Raw genomic sequence first — 22164 nt, 5'->3', positions numbered from 1 at the left:
CTGTCCCTGGGCTTATGTTGGGTTTCCAGCACACTCAAGACAGACCACACACAAGGCAGCTCTCACCTTCCAGGCAGAAGTTGCATCAGGACTAATAGGAGGAAGACCTTCAAATCCTCCTTTTCCAGATTACACATCTGCCTTTTATATTTTCTATTCTTTTGTGCCTTGAATTACTACTCAGTCCATTTCAGTGCTTGACAATTAAAAAGAAAGTAGTTCAGCCAGGACAGAGTATTGACCTCTCTTTTTTCATGGGCTGCTGTGCAACTGCAGGTCCAAATCCAGTCACATGCTGGGTTAGTTAGGAATCCATTTCAATCCTGAAGTCCTCATTATACACATGGGTCACTCTGTCATCAAAAAGTGACCTGCATAACATAAGTAACTCAGTACGTGTCAGAAATATTCCTGACCTTATTAAAGAAGCTCTGTGCTCAGAAAAGAGGCTTTCACTCATCAATCACCATTTTATTCACGCACAATAACAGCCTCATTAAATCATAAGAGAGTTGCAGGAGATTTTATATGCTAATTTAATACCAATGTAACCGATTACACAAACTTCACATTATATTTTTGAATAATCAAGTGGGTATTCAATTAGCATGCAGTGACTATTTATTAAAATCTCAATTAATTCCTTGTTTAAGACTTGTGCAGTGATCAAACTGTGCAAATCCTAAATAAACCCACCAGGAGAAGCCATGTGCCCGAGACAGCAGCACGGCCCAACACATTAGCAGCAGAGATGCCACCGTTCTGCAGTAGCTCTCTGACACTGCCTCTGCCCCTACACAATGAGCACTCGGCATGTCCCCTGGCACTCAATGTCACTGCCCCATTTGATAGAGAATCAAGTAGCAGCCTCAAAGAGTACAAAAGCTTTGGCTTCAATTCCACTTCAGTGTCTCAAATCAGACTCACAGGGTCTAGACACACAGCTGAAAGCAGTTTAGTGAGTTGCCAATGACCAGCACAGCCACAGTAATCAACTCTGTTGGCATGAGTGATGAAGTAAGATGTGCCTCACAAGCAGAGTCAGCTGATAGGCAGTAACTTGTTACCACAGTTAGTCAGTTGATTGACCAGGCACTTTGAAGCGTGTCCCTGAGGAGTGCTCCAGCCCTGGGCTGGAAGTTCCTGGGGCCATTTAAGGCATTCCTGCCGCTTGCACTGTGCCCCTGTTGGAAGCCTATGCCCCCAAGCTGGAGCTAAAAGAATGAGTTTTGGCCTTTGTAAAGAAAAGATCTGACTTGCATGTGGGAGGGCCCCTGCCAGCCTGTGTCTGAACAGCCATGAACCCCTCAGACCCAACCCTTTGCAGGGCTGTCTGGCCATGGGAAACTCAATTTGTCTGTGCTGTGATCAAGCATCACGAATGGACAGTTTCTGAGTGTTACAAATAAAGATTCCTGTTGTACCTCAACAACAGCTGATCATTTTTGTCATAACTGTCATTGTAATACTTTCAGCTCTTGCACAAAGGGCATCACAAACATTCAACAACCTTCCAAGAGCACAAAACTGCATGTTTGTTCTCTCAGCTGAGGTATTTGTGCATTTCCTTATGAAAGACAATTACGTGCATCACTTCCAGCCAAGCAGTTCAAAAATCTGCTTTATATATGGAAAAGGTTTCCTTGCACCAAGAGCTCCTTTCTCACCTGTGAAAACAGAGCATGTGCAAACAGTTGTACTTACAAGTGGCACAGCTGTGTTCTGAGAAGCCGGGTGGAAAATTTAGCCCTTAGCAATTTTGCATTTTTCACAGGGTTTATTATAGGCTCTCTGACAGTTTTACCCTATGGTCTCTTGGGATTGTGTCACAGTTGGTTTTCATTTAATGATGTTAATCAAGAAGTAACTGTGAAATTGATGTTTGTCATTGCTGCAGCTAGAAGACCATTCACCTGGCAGCAAAAAGAAGTTCATATTTGGAGGAAAAGGAAAAAACTGCTACCCAAAGGGTTTGCCCTTTTTTCATACTGGGGCCTCCTCCTTTCTCCTACAGTAAATCCTTTGGCAGTGTTAAGTGCAATAAAAGAATCCAGCATACAGAGAAAATGATTGCTCCATTGAGCTTTGCAGTGAAGCAAACCCTGATCTCTGCTCAGCTTCTTAAATGCTTAGTGCAATTGTTCCACTAGATGTCAGGGCCGAGCATGGAGCGACTGGACAAGACCAAGGTCCGTCTTCAGCTGGTTTTGTAAAACAACTGCTATTCTTCATCACCACACCGCTTACAGCCAGCTCTGTGTGGCCTTGAGGGTCAGCTTGGAAAGCAAATTGTTCTGCATGCTGCTGAAACAGGGCGCAGGAAACAGGAGGGGGCCCTTCCCAGTGGTGTTCTGCCTTCCATAATCTGCAGAGATTAGTGTGCTTGATTTGCTTAGTGGAGGAAAGCAGAGTTAAAAGTGAGACTGGAATGTGCCAATGTGGTGTGCAACCTGCAAATGTTTCCCCGGGTCCCTAGGTTACTGAGGGTGCTGCTCTGCAGAAGCCTGAAGCAGATCTAAAGGAGAAGGGAGGAAAAGCTCCTGGACAAAGCATGCTTGGCATGGTGGAGAGAAAGGATGGTTCATCCTACTCACTGCCATACAAAGCAGAGCAGCCTGTGATCTGTCATGCGTAGCAAGATACATGTTGTGTATCAGATCTCCAGAGGGAAATGGACAGAGCTCTCAGCTGTGGTGCAGAAAAGTACTCCTGACAGGGATTTTAGGGTGCACAAACTTCACTTCCCCTCTCCTGACCCTGAGCTACCATTCATATCCTCAGCTTCCTGCCATGACCATGAAAGTGTGAAGCTGAGAACGTACATGACAAAGAGACAGTGGTGCACTGACCTGTGTGTTAGAGGATGACAGGGAACTCATGTGAGTCCAGAGCTCAAAGCCTAAGATTTTAGGAGATCTGCATTGGAGAGTGGTGGCTCAGGGAGTCAGAGAGGTGTTGGGAGACATGCTTTGAGGAAAAGCTGACTGTGTGTCAGACCCTGGGCACTGAAGCTCCAAGGTGCAGGAGAGGATATCTAAAGAATTAACCACAAGAAAGATTCACACAATACTCACTAGAGCTGCCGGCACCCGCATTATGGTGCCTTTAACAACTTCCCCTGGCTGGACGAGGAATTACTGGGCTCCCAGCTGGAATTAGCAAAGAGGTCAAGAAAAAAAGGTGTGAGGTTCGTTTCTCCTCCTAACTGGGAGGGAACACGGGGGCCCCAGTTTCATCAGAGATACTTGCCTACAATGTCTGGGTCAGGCCTGGGGGTAGGTGTGATTGCTTGAATACTTGAGCTTCCTTTTAAAAGAAAGGCAGAGCCACCCTGACTGGTTAGGCTTGCTTTTCTCTGGATTTCTGACAAATGCTTTGTATTCAAAAGGTCATACTAGCAGTGGCACCTCATGCCCCAGAGCAAAGAGTCATTCCTCACTGTTTCGCTCTGCTCACGGCTGGCTGCCCAAGCTTGCTCCATCTCCTTGAATCTGACATCCAAACTCCTCTCAATGCTGGGGAGATGTAGTCAAATCCTGGCATCAGCTGTCAGCTCAAATAGAGGGGAACAGCACAGTGACATCAAAAATATGTTGATGGGTATTAGCCCTTTACCCAAGTCCTGCCGGTAACTCCCATGCAAGGGAGTGAGTTTTTCTCTTTCACCAAAGGCCTTATTCTTTTGCTGCAGCAATAGTCTCACAGTTTTGGGGGGAAAACAGGGAAGCTGTGTTACTTCCCTCTACAAATCCCATAGTAAACAGGTGCAGTTCTTGCAGAAGACACTTGTCATCTTTTGCATACTTTTGTAAGACAGAAGCAAACAGAGATGTAGCTCTTAGAAGGTGGGTATACTCCTTAAAAAAGACACCCCCTCACCTGCACCAGGCTCGTCTCTTGGCCTGCATTTCATGCCAGGCAGCACCCACCATGATTTAACTCTTTTCACTTCCAAGAGAAAATAGTTTCCCCCAGTGACAAGTTTTGAAGATTCTTCCATTAGTAGGTGTGAAAGCACCTCTAACAATCTTCTCTATGTACTAGCAACCCTGAGGAGCCTGTGATGACTCTCAGAAGAATTAAACGCATTGTCAGCTGCCAGACCAGGGAGCAGAAGTGTCCCAGACTACAAAGATAGGTGTTTAAACAGTAAAGCAAATACACGTGTGTTTGCAAATGTACTGGGTAATCAAAACAGAAAAGTCCTAGAGTCAGATGTATTTTTTGTGCTGACAGTCTCACACCCTCTTTGTCAAGGTCCATCGTAGTAGGTATTGAACCCTTGTGCACATTCCATTTCTTTCTTGGCACAGAAACAGGTGCTCTTTGGGCTTCCTCCTACATGACCCACTTCAGCTAACTAAAGAGGAAAAACTGCACTACAAAACAGCATAAAAAGGGAAGAGTCCTTAGTTTCTGCTAAATTGAACTCTGAACCACTAGTGAGTGTGGAGGGAACACACAACTAGAAGCTGTGCCAGTCCCAGCATACACCAGCTTAGGCTGTTATGAAACCATGCCCCAAGTGATCCTTTACTTTTCAAAAAGACGTGTCTCCAGACAGAGACAGAAAAGAAAGACCAGTCCTCTTGGCATTCTGCTGATTTAGATCAGTTCAAGGTACCTGTGAAACCACTCTCCAACTATAACTACTTTCCTATAGTAATCAGAATCCTTCATAAAGATCAGCATTGGTTGATTAAAGACCAAAGTTGTCATTCAAATACAGAGATCAACCACCCTGGGAACTGGGAAGCGCCCTGTGTCCAAGCAGAGCTTTTAGCACAAGGAAGGCTTTCTCTATGAACTAAAATTATTATAGACAAAAAAATGAAGGAGGTTAACCCAGACTTCAAGGAAGAGTAACAAAGCTTTTCACCCTTTCTCCAGAGGATTAAAGCTGATTGCTTAACAGGAATCCAACTTAGGCAGTTTATTTTTCAAAACAATTGGCAGCTAGAGTTATTACACAATAGGGTTTCAGACACAGAGTTGTTGAAAGAGGGAACCTTGCATCAAACCACCCAAATGAAACCTTCAGCATCTTTCAGCATTGGCAATATTTAACACAAAATGTCTTATGCCTTTTAAAAATATTTTTTTAACATTTTTTTGTTTTTAAAAAAATAAAAATATTCTCCCTGTCTCTACAACAATACTTATTATGTGGGTGTTGAGGAAACAAAATAAGGATAATGTCTTTGTTGCCATTATGGTTAAAAATTTGAAAAATAATATTTATGGAGGTGTATAAGCAACAAAAAAATATTTTAACTCTTCAAAGTGAAGATCTTCAAAAGCTGCGTTTTTTTCACAAGAATATTTTTATGAAAATACATGATGTCCAGTGAGCTTTTCAGAACTTAGGATCAGGTTCTAATCTCACCTGTACCAGCATGAATAAGGAATGATAGCTAAAATTTACATTTGTATGTATTAAAAACACCAGGGCATCATCCTTTCATTAAGTATAGACATTTTCAAAAAACAGTTAAAGTATCCCTGTAATTGTAATTTAATCTTATTTAATATTATAATCAAGCTGTGATTTCTTTCAATGAGATCTTATTTATAGTTTTCAATAACTTATGCTAAAATTTAAACCAGAACTTGCAAATTTCAGCTGTAACATCCATCTGAATACTAAAGGCAGTTCTAAGGACCAACATTATTACAGTGCATAGGAAATGAATCTGGAATTACAAGACCCTTCAGATAAATTACCACATAGCATTCTAAAATTACCTTCATTTATTTTTATTTTTTTTTTATAATCTTAATTGGTTTGTCATCTTAATTAGCTAAAAAGGGCTACAGAAGAGTTCGTTTATGGGATTACATGAACTTGTCCCAGGAAAGCTCTAGAAAGCCAGTTTATTAATCCACCTTTTCTTCTCACAATAACTCATCACTGTGAACATCTAGAGCTACTTTAATTCTCATTAGTAATACACCTATAAAACAAGAGATGCCAAAGGCACTCTCACATAACCACTAGTTGAAGGGTTAATCTAAATTCTTTTTGCTTCCTCTAACACATCAACTTTATAAATCTAGAAAAGAAATTAATAAGAATGTGGAGTAGAAGTGTACAAAATAGTGCCATATTGGTAGCAATTGGCAAATACAGAATTGACCTGATCTGCCTCTCAGTGACTGAAATTCAGCCACTGGCAAAAGTCTTGTGTAGGCATTTTGTTATAGGCAGAACTACTCTACTATTCCTGTCTATTATCTAAGATACAGTGTTGTATCTAATTGTATCAGATAAATTACTTTCATAAAATAGAACCCATAAGGTTCTCTTCAAAGAATTCAAGTTATGGTCATGATGATGATGATGGATGGATTAAATCAGTCAATGTTCTGGTTTGAGCCAGGATGAAGCCATTTCTAGGCAAAGCTTTAATGGAGCTCTATTACACAGAAGTAGTCCACCATGTGTCTGGCTCAGTGAAGAGTAAACATTCCTGTTCCTTCTGCTCATCTCAGACTTGGATGTACATGTGGGATCAGACCATTCTATTGCTTTGGCTGGCTTGGGCTTGCCAGAGTTCACTAAAGACTGAGCTTTGAATAAGCTGAGCATATATGCATAATACATTATTCTTGTAAAAAGATTAACTGTGTGCTTCATCTTAGCTCCTTAATAGTAGCCTCACTAGGTTTTAGTAAAGCCAATCTCTGAAACGTTTACAAATGTAAATGTCATATAAGGTTGAAAATCATAATTATTGACATTCTTCATCAGTAACAGTAATTGCACAACAAACTCAGCAGGCCTCCCTTAAATGGTTTAACGGCTTATTATACCTCCAGGCTGCCAATCTATCCCTTTCCCTCCATACTTCAGCCACTTTTATGTTTGTAGCCCACATATAATGCATTGCATATTTTTTTCTTTTTACAGTGTCTTTCTTTTAACAAGCTACAGAGCCAGCAGGAATATGCTGTAAATGAGATACGGAATCACAGTGTGGCCATCCTAGGATGATACATTCAATAAATATGCAAATCAGTTCAAGTACATCTCTCCTCACACAGGAAAAGGAATGGGAATATGGTCAAGTACCACTTGAAATTACCTTCTCAGTGGAAAACAGTAACACTTTAAGGAACCAAAGAAAAGGGGAAGAAAGTAACTAAACGTAACTTTTTCTTTTTCCTTTTTTTCTTAAAAAGGGGAGTCTCTTATGCCTTTGGTCACAATCCACACTCAGGAACCTCGCTTTCAAAATACAACAGACTGGGGCTGATTCATTGTGAATTACATACACAATAAGCAAAATTAACAAGTCATGTCTCCACATTAGAGAAAAGCAGGTAAGGCCAGAGCAGCCACACTGACTTCAAGACTGCCAAGCATGGCTGAGATAGGTCTCTCACTCAGTGGGATTGCAGAGGAGCAAATACTGGAAATTTTTGCTGATGTCCATTATTCCATTATCAAGTCAGATTCCAATATCATCCCCTTGGCTACAACTATAAATGAAAGGCAGTGTTTGTGTCCCAGAATTTCATGGGTGCTTCAGATGAACTCAGTAGAACACCAGTGATATGATTTGGACAGCAGAATACTTGCTAATACTGCTGCAGTACTGAGGCTGATCCTGCTTTCAGTTACATCACTGTAAATCCAGAGAAAGCTCCATAGATAATTGGAATTAGTTCACATTTTATTAGGGTAAATGAGCCAACTTTTGACAAATCATTCAGCAAGCTGCCACTCAGAAGATTTATTCTCCTTGATATTTAAATAAATACATAATAAGTATGCATTATCAATGCACATGAGAACTGAGGGCAGTGCAGCAGACAACTGACTCAGTCTTCTTGCCATACAGAGAGACAATGAAGCCACAAGTGGTGACCAAGCTGCAAGGAGACATTCCAGTTCAATGTGGCTCCTAATTTGCTGTAAATTTTTCAAAGCAGTTTTTCCTTTCCCTGCACTTCCATCTCCCCTTTTATCATGACTAGGTAGACTGTCAGTTATTTGGCATGATAACATTAGGGACTCAGTTTTGACTGTGAAGCACCAAAATCTAATCTAATAACAACCTAAGAAATAAGACTCTGTTTTAAAAGGGAGAGAGGCTTTTACCCCTGAAAATCTCTCAGCTGTGACACACAGTTTGGAGCACATAATTTTCAGCAATTAACACCACAGATACATCAGGTCTCTAAGCCAGCATAAACCAGCACCGCTGCTAAAGGAAATGGCCTTTCCTTCCACTCACCCCCAGCCCACATTCCTCTTCACTCCCTCTGCTGCTCCCTGCCTTGCGCCAACACAAGTGTTCTTGTGGCCCCGCGGTGAACCAGATCAGGGAACTCATCCAGGTTCATACTAACCTGGGGAAAAGGAAATTTTTTAGTTTTAACCTGGCAGTGTTCCCTGGCCTGGTTCACTGCACAACCATGTGTGTGCTGGTGCCAGCATGGGGAAAGGAGCAGCCCTGGGCCAGGAAGGCGGGAGGCAGAGGAACAGGAATGGTGGACCTCCCTCAGAAAGAGGTTGTTGTAGGGCTGGCTTATGCCAGCTGAAAGTGTTTGTAGAAATGCAGCACGTATTTAAAATATCTCTCTTCAAGGAATATTTGTCTTTAGAGGATTAATGCTTCCCAGGATATCCTAGCCTTGGCCATCTGTGGAGCATTGCTTCTCCTTCTCCCCCCCCCCCTCTTCCTGGCCCAATACACTGGCACAGAATTAAAGCCCTGGGAAACATGAAAGCGACAGGCCTGGGGATTTTGTGACAAATGCAAAACTGCTCATATTTGTCAAACCATTAGCAAACGGGCACAGCTGTTGTGAGAGTCTTGACCCCGTGCCAAGTACACTCAAGCCTGCTGAAGGTTGCATGCCTGAATCATACTCACTCTGGCAAGTCCCATCGAGATCCCTTCTGCATCTCTTAACAGGTGCCCAGACAAGCACAGTTGGCTCCATGATGTCCAGAGAAGATTACTGCACGTTATCTGAGCCACAGACATTTGCTAAAATGCAGCACTGCTTTCATGTGGATACAGCACAGTCAGACTCCAGTGCTGCAGCTGCATTTGCCCACCATGCAGCCTGCATGCAGAAGTCCTCCCAGACATGAGCCAGCTCCTGCAGGTCAAAGCAGGACAGCTCTGTTAGGCGTGACTAGAGCCTGCGGTGCTGGAAAGCCTAACACAGGAACACTGGAGCAGCTCTGGATAGCAACAGCCCAGACCATGCTCAAGCTCAGTGGTGGCCCTGGAACAGGAGGCAACAGCTTCAGTCCCAAATTTGGAAGAAGACACAATGAAGCCACAGCCTCTACTCCTAAGAGTTGGGAAGGAGGGAAGAAGGGAAGTAGGCACAACTTTGAAAGTGTAGAGCAAGAAAAGAGGAGGCAGAAGTTGGTAAAGCCAAGGGTGAGGAGCCAATGACAACAGGTACCTTTGTAGTATTGTTTCAGGGTACCACATATTTGGTAGCTTCTTTCACTAACTCCCTTTACCCTAGGAGAGATAGGTGAATTGCAAACCAGACATCTAGGGCTTGGGTCTGATAGGCTAGGCTAAGTTCACTAGAGACAAGGGCAAGGTTGTTAGGAATCAGCCAGGCTTCCTGGCTTTACACTGAGCTGATTGATGCTCAAATTTCACAGCACAGAGCTCCAGACGCTCTGTTAATAGCTGAGCCCAAAGCATTTCTTTTTGACTAATCGTCCAAAGTTCAGGGCTGATCCCAAAGTCCTTTGTCAGCAAATCTGGCTAGAAATGTCATGCGATTTGGCCTCCACCAGATTCCCAGAAATCTGTGGGCTGGAAATGCCATGAGGATTAGGCAAAAGTGAAATCTTTCTCTAAGTTTATCTAAATATATTTGTCCCTGCTCAGCAGAGCAAGTATGTTTATTTTCCATACTTGCCCATCAGTTTAAGGCTTTTTGTTACTGCTGCCAATTTTTGGCAACTTTAAAGCCTGACAAATCTTTCCTCTCTTCTGTATGATGTTATGCTGTAACATCAGTGCGGGGAGCACTGATGAATACCTTTCCACCCTCACTCTTCAAAGAGAAGCCTTGACTGTATACATTTAGAAGGAACAGCTACAAGGTTACAGCAAGCCAGCTAGAGCAATGTTTCAGAAAGAGCTGCCTGCTAAAAAGAATCAGTTCTAATTCTAGCTGGTTTCCATGTCACTCTCTAACCTTTCATCAGATTCTTCCACTTTCACTCATTCTCAAAAGATGTAATTTTTTCTTATGGCTTTGATTTGTACTTCTGTAGTACTCTGTTGGGTGGGATGAGTGCTAAACACTTTGCCCAGTGTGCAGAGTGAGCCAAACTTTCACAAGTTCTACTCTGCCCTGGTGACACAAGAAAAGGAGTGAAGCAAAAATTGTGGAAGGTTATGTAATGACTTAAGCCAGGAAGAAATGTCCTATTCTCCATGTAGCTGTGCTGGTGTCAGACCCTATTCCCAGCTGTGTGACACTGACCTGTGTACCAAAGCATTCCACCTTCCGATGGAGCAGGCACATGTGAGCGGGCTATAATTTGCTTCCTGCAAAATCATTTGGATCAGTTCATCCATCCACCTGGTATTGCTTGAATTCAGGATCACTCATGGGATGTTTCCTTGGCAGAATGGCTAGGGCAGTACACTCTGGCAAGGTAGATGATAATGATCTCCTGGGAATAGCAACATCTTCTACCAACACAGCTGGATTTGTCCACAGCTGTGTAAACTTTGACTAGCTAAATCCAGCTAGTCAAAAATAGACTTTCAAACCAATCCCAGGCCCCCTGAGCTCAAGTTGAGTGAAGTCTCCTCTCTGTCACATAGCCCTTCTGCTGCTGGGAAGAGCTCCAGCAGTTAAAAACTACTGAACATGTAACAAGGGAGGAAGGGGTATCAGGCCTTGTAAAGCTTCCAGCCTCCAAACAGAGCTGACACCTCTCTTGGACCAATTTGAGTAAAAAGCATTAAAACTATTGCAGTGCTTTAAAGGAGCTAACATGATTAAGAAATTGTGGGTAAAGTTGATAAATACAGAGTAACTGAATAAAAAACATGCTGAGACTGGAAGGAACATGACAACTCCAAGTAAAGTACAGGAAAGGACAGCTGAAATTCCAGAGCCTTTTGTTGGAAAATGTCTACTGAAGGAGCAGGGGGCATTTAGTGGGAGCTGGCTTTTTCACAGCAGTATTCACCCATTATTATGCCAACTATTATTTCTTTTTATTCAGAATATGAAAAAGGATCTAAGAAAAATGTTGATGAAAAGGAAAAAAAAAATGTTATTGAAATATTTTCCACTGGAAATAAAGGAACCAAGCCATTTGCCTGCTGGCAGTGTGTTCACTCATCCCACTTGAAGTAACCCTCCACATCCCACCTGATGCCTCTTCGCCTCTACTGAAGACTTCCCTCCCAGAGTTGCAGTGCAACTCAACCCCCTGCCTGAGATCACAGGGAGAACAACCCAGTCTTTCCAGTCTGCTCCGGCTCCCCAGGTAGTTTGGCACAATTTCACTGACACAGGCCTTCTCACTTGTAGAGGAACTCAGAACTGGAAAAACTTGAGATATTTGAGGTCAAAACGAAGCATGTCAGCAAAGCTGAGCTGAAAGGAATCTTGCACAACCTCTGTGTATTCTGTGCCAGGAAACAGTTAGTCTTAATACCCCCCCCCCCCAGTTCATTAGCATAAAATAGACTTACAAGAAGAAAAAAAAAGAAAGGAAAAAAAAAAAAAAAAGAGGAAAGAAAGAAGCTGGCTGTCCTTATTTCTACAGCTCAGCTGGCTTCATTACATACATATCCCCCCTCCTTCCTGTAATGGAGTATCCCCCTTGCACCTAAATGCCATTGCCTCTGGCAAGGGTGTCTTTCACATGAAGGATTACACTGCCTAATTGCCCTGAGCTATGGAAACCTAAGGTTCTGCTGGTCTGCAGAGCTCCTTTAACATTCATCCCATCATCCTCTCAAGTGCAGCTGGTGTGTTTCTCAAGAGCCAGACTGGGTTGATCCCATTCTCTGGAAAAGGACACGCATTGTTGCTCAGCAATGGGTGTGCTGGGAAGAAATTCTAACTGTGTCAAGATTTCAGCAGGCAGTCGAAGTCTGCAGTAAAACTGAGCTCAGTTGCCAAGCCTTATGTGGCTTCCTAGTGACTGTTCAGTCACAGTCCCCAGTGCTGACTGCACCTAGGCACTTGTCCATTTTCACAGGACATTCACCTCTTTTTTTGCCTTGAGGTCTGTGAGTGGGTATAACAGCAACTTTCAGTGCGTATCCTTTACTTTCCAAATCAAAAAACAATACTGAACCTCAAGTGATACCATCCTGTACAGAAGACTGACTGTGCTCAGCTCTGTGTGCCTGCAGATGCTGAAATGGTATGAGTTCTGGCCAGGAGATCAAGAGATCCTGCTACAGGACATGTTCTCTTGTGTGATGCACTGAAAAACTGTATTTTAAGTGTCATGTAGACATATACTAGCTTGTTACAACCACTCTCTATGACGCGCAAACAGTGACATAGTAAAAAGCAGCATTTGCAAAATTATTGTCAAAAATTAAGTACTGGCTCACTTCCCCATACAAGAACTTACTGTCTCTTCTGGCAGTCCTCAGGTTTCCTCTCTATCCATTCTACACACTTGATGAAACATGACAGAAAGTTCATAGTCCTGTGCCACATTTTCAGCCAATTTAAGTGGCTGCATGTAATATCCATAGGCTACATGTCAACAGCATGCTGCCTGGTCAAGGACTCCAGAGACCTGGAGCAAGGTTCTCACCCAGCAATACATACATTTTCAAAGAGCTTTTGTTTGCTAAAGTTTTCAGTGTCAAAAATGCTCTTACTGAACATAAATGGTATTTTCAAAGTCCACCAAGCTCAAAAAGCATTTCAACCACCTTGTTTTGTTCATATGCATTTATGGAAACTCTACCAATAACTAGTACCTTCTTCTAGCTTCAGATAATGTAGAAATCCATCCCAGCTATTTCCTACCTGAATTATTAATTCAGATCCTTTTGCATCCTGAACTGGCTCTCATAACATAATTCTAAGCATGTAAAATCAAGTGCATAAACAATTACAAGACATCCAAGTTGGGTTTAATGAAAACTACATCCTGGTGAAATTTAGGGAAATCTAGCTTTTCATAGCTTTTGAAAAGTTGTAGGGATAAGAGAATTTTGGGTAGTGTTGAGTCCAAGTCTGACAAGTAAAAGGGAAAGGAATAGACTGTTGTTTAGTTAATATCTGCACTGCAGCCTGTGTCTGGGTTGCCTGAGCATAAGAGGGCAACCAAAAAGTCCTTGTACTGCCCAAAACTGTGAATTCTCTCCAGCACCAGATGGAACTTAATTCAGTACATGCAGTGGTGAGAAGATTCCAATGCTGTTCTTTGCAAGAAAAACGAAATCCTTTCAACTGGTTGGTCACAGCTTCTGGGTAGTTACAGTTTTGTTTTCTGTATTACTTTGCTGTGAGTGAACAGAATTTTCCTTCACCAAGTCATTTGCTTTTTTTACATGACACACATTAAAACCAAGGTGACCAATACACAAAACCCCAGGGAGCACTCTGGGCTAGTTGCAGACACAAGTGTGATATGAAGACTGTTGCAGCAGCTCAGCTATTCTTTCCTGACACTTCATATCCAGGGTACCCATCTGTGCTTGGAGTCAAGCCGTTTTTCCCTAAGTGTTCATACCAAGAACAGAGTTTTATAAAATGAAACCAAGTATAATAATAATACTATTCATTAAGGCTAAGGCTTGTAATGGTACTTAGCCATGAAAAGATGCAGCCAGTGGGATTTTCAAATTGCCTAAGTAGATTACACATCTAATTCCCATTGACAGCCAATGGGAATTAGGTCCCAAACTCCCTAAGGCACTTTTATAAATCTTATTAGATGTCTGTCTGCATCTTTGTATGGTTAAATACCTTTGTAAACCTGGGCAAGGGTGTGCTCCCATGCTCCTTAGGTTGCTTTTCACAGTTTTGGTAACAGGACAAAGTCAAACCTTCTAGATTATTTTGCAGATCTCAAGACTCAGAGTATGAACTGCAGATCAGGTGATTCTTTGTTACCTTTGGAACCTCTGACATTAGAGCAGCAGAACTGCTGAAGTGTGTTCAGAGGCTGCTGATTAGTGTTGACTCATTGCTGCTGGAGAACTCTTTTATAATCAGCTGCCCATCCCCTCAGCCTTGCTAGAACACGTCATGGAGGGCAGAGCAGAACCAGAAAGCTCAAGTCTTGTGGCATTGAACCTAAACACTCAAAAGCACCTCCTCTTTATTTTATGCTGCCATAAACATAGATACAGGAGATTACAGTGAAGACACAGTGGACTTGAATTTTGCTGTGGCCACAGCTGGCTTGTGTGCTTCTCGCTGGAAAGCATGTGAAATATGTGAAGAGTACTAATCAGGCTAAGCCGAGTCTCTGGAAACACAACGGTGCAGTTTTTAAAAGACCACAGCCATGGTTTTTCTAAGTCTTTGAGAATGCAGCCTTTACTGAAATGGCTTTGTCATTATGTGAAACTAAGCAAGCTGAAATGAAAGCAAACATTCCCCTCCTCTGAAAGCTCCAATGTGATCACAACAATACCAGTTGAACCCTACCCTAAGTTAGAGTAGTGCTGGTGACTATTTAGAAAATAATTAACTGAACTTTACATGACATTCAGATGTTTCTTGGCTTAAATACCAGTCTATTCCTCTGCTGAATTCTAGGGATTCTGCAAACAATGAAAAATATTTGCTTAATGGTAGACTTGCATACTATGTTCTTGTTGTGCTGAGTCATTGTATCAGTGAAGACAAACGCTGAAAAGAATGTTAAACAACTTTGCTGGATAGACTTTGAGTGTCATGAAGATTAATCATAAATATGAAGCAAATATGAAATGTTTCTTAGGAAAATGTGCTATGGGAGTTGAAGGCAGTTTTTTCAGTTGCCTGAGATTCTTCAAAGAATGTGGAATTTTTATTTTGTTGAGGTAAAATTGCTAATGTAATTGTTAGAAATATTAAACAGTCTTTGGCTCTGATTATACCAAGAAGAGAAGAGCAGGCTTGAGAGTGGACTTAAGCTTGTGTCACAGTTTGGAAAAGTGGCTTCATCCTGGCACTCATGTGCTGCTTCACAACACTGAAGTTCTGGACACCTACTGCTGAATCAAGAGTACCCTGTTCATATTCGCTTACACTATATGAATAAAACTGTGCTAATTTTTTTTTTTTCCAGCTCTTAGCTCTAAGGCAGGGATGGTGCAGACTTGCTGGTTGATGCTTGATCCTTCAGTTTTGTTGCTTGACTTGATAGTGCCTGATAACTCTCATTTGGAGAATGGGCTCAAAGCAATATCAGGGTGAGAGTGTAAACAGTGTGTTACGTTTTTCCCTGAAAATCTGAATAAGCAGCTTGTTGCTTGGTAGCCCAGAGAATGTTCCAAGACTAAAACTCCAGCTTGGAAAGAGAAAGGCAGACAGATAATGAAAAAAGCTTGGTTGAAACAATGGGAGTAAAAAAGAAATAAAAAGTACCACTTAGTTCCCATGAAATTTTTCCTTTTATTGATGGGTAGGAGGGCAGATGTCTGTGTGCATGTCTACACATGTGTGTGTGCAGAGCTAGAACTGGAATTTCACATATCTGAAGGAAACTGCATTCTGAATTATCATGAAAAACTGGATATTCAATTTATTCTAGAGAATCACATCTTCTGAAAAGCACCATGACAGATCTTTGAAAACAGACAGACACAGCATAGAACTAGATGTCTGGTAACAGAAGCAATTATTTCAAATTTGGCCATAGCAACTAAGTGGACTTATGAAACACTTGCACTTAATATCCATGTTCTTAAAAGCATCTTGGTAGCATCTGTTGCCAGCCACTGTTGCCGGTTTTTTACAAACAACAGTTGCAGTGTTTGAGTTTCACAAATACATTTTAGTTACGAAACAAATATGTGTGCAGGTGCATCCTAAACGAAATGACCTAGATGCCATTAGTGGGGTTGGCTTTCTTTTATGAAGGAGAAAATAAAAATGACCCAAAATAGTTCTTTCACTAAGAAGGATTTATTCATGATTGTAACTGTGGCCATGCTGAAATAAAGGAGATAGCAAATAAAAAGTACACAGACTGTGCAAAGGATAATCTAATCTGAAAAGAAAAGAGATGGCACCTAGTAAATATTGGTATGGAAAGATAAACTCCAAGCAGCAGCTGCACATTAGACACTTCCTCACTCAAAATGGAAGACTGTCTTAATGACTTAGAGCTTGCAAGCTTCTTACTTCATGGAGCCTTGACTGGGACCCTCTGGACCAAACCATTTAACACAATCATTTTAGCATTAAATAGCTCCTACTGTCAGTATCATAACAATATCTACAAACACAAAAGAATCTTTCATATGTGCTAAATAAAAACTGAAATTGAAAAAGCTAGCTCAGATGTCTCCTCATAAGGCTCTGAGAAATTTTTTTGAGTGGTTTGTGCAGGATGTTTGTGCTCCAGAACAGCTCAAATGGCTCAGCAGTTCTAACCAGCTAGTTGAGGAGCCAAGCAGTTTTGTAGGGATGCACACATCACTTATAGCAGGTACTCAGTGGCAAAGAGCTAAATAGTTTTTGAAAGATCTGATTACTGAACGGTTCCCTTTTATTGGCCATGTGCTTTCTCCATGGATGAATTCATTGGATGTGCAACAATAATTGAGTTTCATCCCTTAGGTGAAGTCCATTTGGCGACTTAAGTGCAGTCACTTGTCAGGATGGATTTTTCCACAAATGTCCATTTTTTCAAGTTTGCATGTCTTTTGTCAATACCTCGGCTCTCCAAGGGACAGCACGTCACCTTCCTACACTCCTACATTTGACTGGTACTGAAAATCCATCTGTTATGGTTCTCTGAAGTCTGGATGGGGAAGGCTTTTTGACAGCTCCTGCCTCTCCAGAGCTCTTCCCTCTTTGTTTTTGTTGTGGGTTGGTTTTTTTTTCCTCCCTCTTCCCAATAACAGAACCTTTCATTGAGGCTAACAGCATTTATACTTTCTTTTTCTGTTTCTGTCTTCCAAAAGAGCAAGCAGTTCTCATACTGATGAACTCTAATGAACAAGCACCTCAAAGCTTAAGGGCTGCTAATATTTTCTCTCTCTCCTCAGCCCTCAGCCTTCATTCAAAGGTAAGCTTTCCATTCATGACACAGGGGGAGACAGTAAATAAAAGCCACACCAATGGGGACAAGAGAGAGGAGCTGAAACTATTGCAAATTAAGAAAGCTGTAGAACAACTGGTACAAAATTAACCAGGTTACTGCATTATGGTCTTGTGCAACATACTTGTTTGACTGGGTGGTACTGTGCGCAAAGCAAGATTTTAGATCTGTCTGGCAATTATTCCAGAAAGAGGAGACAGGCAGTTGGAAATGAGCATCCCTGTAAATGACTGTGGATAAGGTTGCTCAATGCTGCAAGAAAATGTCCACTTAAATCCCAGCAGATCAAATCTGGTTCTTGTAGAAAGCATGATAAATAAATGCTGGGGTTTTTTTCCATCTGACAGTCCTCTCAACTTGACAATAAACCTCCTAAGTTTCACCTTTGAGATTGATTTTGCACTTTCAACTTTCCTTTTATTTCATTAAAACTTCAGAGGTTTTTTGCTCATGATGGTGCCTGCAATTTGTTTTTTACAAATACTAACAGTCGACAGCAGCTTTTAAAGTCTTTTTTTTTGTAAAACAACATGAACCAAAACAACCACATTCCATGCAAGAAACTGAAATAGAAGAGAAGGATGAGGGAAGCATGGAAGTAAAAGTCACTAAAGCACCATTTCCTCCGCCAAACAGAAGTTACTCAGGTGGGAACCCTTCATTACCAGACTGGCATTTGTACTGTTGTCCTGTTGATGCATATAATTATGCAAACGGATAGACAAAAAAGAAACTCATTAAACAGCTTGGTGGTTTTTTTTAATCTACTGGAATATAAAAATCAGTAACACTTCTTTCTTCCATTCTTTTATATGGAACACGATCTAATTAAAAATTGTGGTGGATTAAAACCAAACCAAAACACAACATTTTTAAGCATTGTCTCCCACTCTGAGATAGAAAGACAGTTTCTCTGACTAAAACTCTCTGGATAATTCCAGGCTGGAGAGCCCAAGCCTGCCATTCTGTGAAAATGTCTCCATCTACTGTGTTTCAATCCAAGTCTAGCTAAACATTCTGAAAAGGGAATGTGAAGACCATCTTGTGAAGTGCTGTCATGGCAGTATTAATTTCCAGACAAATAAAAATGAGCCTAAGTTCTGAATGTTCAACACTGCTTTCATATTTTCCTATTTTTTGTTTGTTAACTTACATCTACGAAAATATGTGTGTATGACCTTTAAGAGAAAAAGTTGCAGTGATTTCATTGACCATGTTTTACTGGTTTATCAAACAGCAGTTGTCCTGGACCACAGCTTGAAGATAATTTTGATTTGCCATTCCTTTCACTTATTTAGGGGGCTATATGGCAGTGTCAAAAGGGAAGCATGGCTACAGCTCTGTCCTCTCATTGTTGGCAGCTAGTGGAAAGCCATAGTAGGGCTTTATCTGATGGGACATATAAGACATTTATGATACTAGTTAATATATATGAGACATCAAGGTCTTCAGTAATCAATACAGATCTGTTTTCCTATATTTTGTGTCTCGTGGTTGGATCCTCTCGTATGTAAGAATGAACAAACTCCCTCAGAAGCAAGAACACTGGTAACTGCTCTCCAAGGGATTCCTAGCTATTCAGTTGAACTACTTCAGCCTCTCTACTCCTGCTGCATGCATACAGGGCCATTCATATGGTATCTCTCTCCATACAGCTGTGCATTTTTGCAAAACATGACTTCATATCCTTAAGCCTGCCAACCCTGTATCAAATTTGTTTGAAACTGTCACATCACTAATTGCAAGGAAATTGAGAGACACAAATACAGAAATGGCAAGATCTCCTAAGCTTGTATGCTTAGGAAATCAGGCAAACAAGACCCTTCTGGCTTGGGATCTGGCACAAAGCTGAGTGACTTGGACTACAGTCAAGCTGACAACGTAACAAATGGGAACACTTACGGGCTGCAACCATACCCAAGAATTCTGACCTCACTATTCTGGCATGTGCTTCTGGTTCAGCCCTGTTCTGCTACCAGTTTTCTAACTCTGGCCACTGTCATAGGAATTTAGGAACTTGAAACCCAGACTGCTAACCAAGACAAACCTGTCAAGGGGTGACTGTTACAAAAAGCAGACAGTGGCCTGTCCTTTTCTCCTCCTCCTGCACAGTTTAATGCTAGAGAGAGATGGATTGTTGTCAGTGGACAAAAGAGCTTACTGTAACAGCTGCATAATAGCAAATACCAGCAACAATCCAGGCTCTAGATTCTTAGAATGTACTGGAGCTAAAACAAAAGACTGAGGAATCTGGAGATGAGTTTCTATGAGAAGAATAAGGAGCATGCATGTTTCATCTGAGATAAAAGAATTCTATACTGAGGATCAGCTCTCATATACAAACTCCTGAATTTCCCTTGGAAAGTACCACAGCCACTTAAAGGAGGTGTTTAAAGGCATGACAGAGATAGTTGTGACATCAGGACATAATTCAGAGAGGTTCTCCTCATATTTCACGCATCTAACAGTGGGGAAAAAAAATAAAGAAAAACTAATTAAAATATTAAAAAAAAAATATTTATCCAAAGCCTCCTCCAGAGAAGTGTTGGATAATGCCACATCATCAGCCTGAAGGAAAGCTCAGAACATCTAATGTCAGTCATTAGTTGGAAATCCCCAAACCCACATTTTCATCCTAATTTGGAGCCATGCACACGCTGCCAATTGCTAACGTGGGAGAAAATGGGAAACCAAAAAACCCCAAGCAGCTTTGTAAAAAGTGGAACTAATAAAGACCGCTCCCCTGGGGACGTGTCTCACAGTTGATTGGCTTGAGAATTAAATGGCAATATTTTGGCAGCAGGAATTCACCCCTTTCTAGACATCAGGGAATCCACAACAAAGAGCAACATTGTGAATGCCCTAGGCACAGGAAAATACAGAATTTACTGCTTACTGGACAATGGAGAACCCTGAGAAGACAACCTTGACCTTACATGCTTTCCATTAAAGGCTGAGCTCAGTTTGCACTACTTTTTCAGGAGCAGTAACAAGATAGTCTCTCGTATTCTGACATTTATTTTCAGGAAACCTGTATGAATTTTGCATAAATTTGTAATTCTCTGAGAACTAAACACCTCTGTCTCATCTAAGTGAAATGGTCCAACTGTGAGCAGACAGAGTGAACTCCACAGTATGCTCTCAGTATGGAATCAACCTTCATTCCTTCAGGCTAGAATATAAAGCAACACTAGGGCTGGATGCAGACTGATGGCAACATTCAATACAGCGTCCCTATGGGGACTTCCTACCAAAAATCACCTTAGTGTTATCATGGCAGAAGCAGCTGAGTGGCAGTGTCATCCTAGCTTCTCAGGTAAGCCACCACCTATGCCTGGCACTCCCAGTCCTCCCCAAGCATGACATGGGCTGTAGTCTTGGCTCTAAAGCTTAAAATAGGATCATTTTCACTTCTTAAAAAAACTTTGAAGAACCTTGCTATATGCATTCCTTTATAGTGAATCAGACAGGTCCGGGACATGCATGGGTGTAACACCCAGAGTACAGGAAAAGAGGGCAATGTGAGGAGGGATCAAGTTGGAACAGCATACGTCACTGCCAGAGTCTCCTTTTCACTCTCTGCAGCTTCCACAGGGTGTGTTCACTGCCAATATTCCCTGTTACTGCTGGCACCTCGAGACCCTCTCCTCCTGATTTGAGTGTGACAAGGGTTCAGGTGCTGAGTGCTGGAAGCTTTAAAGGCAATTCTACCACCATGGAAGTGACTGGAGGATTTTGCCATTTTTACCAGAGGCAGAAACATTCTGTCGCAGAGCAGGAAGACAGTTTCTGAAACAGCCCACCTAGTGACCTTCTGTTTATAACATGACATGTTTGTGTCTATGGAATGTGTTACAGAAAGACAGATTTGGATTTGGAGAAGCTGCAATTGTTCAGCAAAGCCTGGGATATTAACCAGCCCACAAACAGAGAACATTATTTCAATGTTACATCTGCCCTATTGACTAATTCTTAGAACAAACAGACTGTACATTATTCAGACTTCAGCTGTGTAAGTGGGTAAAAAGTAGAGCTTTATGAAATCATGAAAACAAATACTGCTTGAAATGAAGTTTGTCTGTGCCACAGCTTTGCTCCCCTGCTGCAATGTTATTTTCCTTGACATTCCTCTTTTTTTTTCCCCTTCCTCTTAATTGTAAATTAATCACTGACTTGGACATCTCTCTACTGTGCATTAATATGGTTGATATTAACAACAATATTGCTCTCCGGGCATTTGGAATGTGCAAGACTTTTTGTGCACCAAATGGCCCATATTAACTTCTGGAATAGCCAGGTGCAAACTCTATTGCAGTGTTCAAATTAGTTCAGCTTCTCTAACTGCTTCTCCTGTAATTGATGGCTCAGATTATAATGAAGAAGTACAGTTCCTCTGCATGATATATGCTACAACTACTGTTATGCTGAATGTTGCATTGCTATGAAACTGCATTACCCTCCACGTACACCGATCAGATCTTTCTTTTAAAGGACTACTTATGAACCAGACAGTGTCTTCACATCATTCAGAAATTACACATATGCTCGTGCACTTTATCAGTAGCTGACAGAATGGGGATTGCAAAATTACTGTCACTCCTTGCATTCAATCTTACATAAAGACCTGCTTTTTACTATAGCTTAAAATTGACAATAAATGCCAGTCGTCTCTGCTTGCCCCATTACTGCATCCAGACAGAGCTAGTAATGCTTAAAAGATACACACCTTCATCTTAACTGCTTCTAAATTCCAGCTTCATTCTTTCTTTCCTCTGCATATACTGTTATTCTCCTATGCCTGCATCTAAAACACTCTCTTTACTATTCTCTTTTTCTAGAGCATGATTACAGGGGGTTGTAATTTTTGTCACGTGGTAACAAAGATATGTAAAAAAAATCCCCAATCAAATCAAACAAAT

Source organism: Apus apus, chromosome 13 (genome assembly GCF_020740795.1).
Source record: "Apus apus isolate bApuApu2 chromosome 13, bApuApu2.pri.cur, whole genome shotgun sequence".
In the NCBI taxonomy this organism is placed as follows: Eukaryota; Metazoa; Chordata; class Aves; order Apodiformes; family Apodidae; genus Apus; species Apus apus.
Note: the sequence above shows the minus strand (reverse complement) of the source record.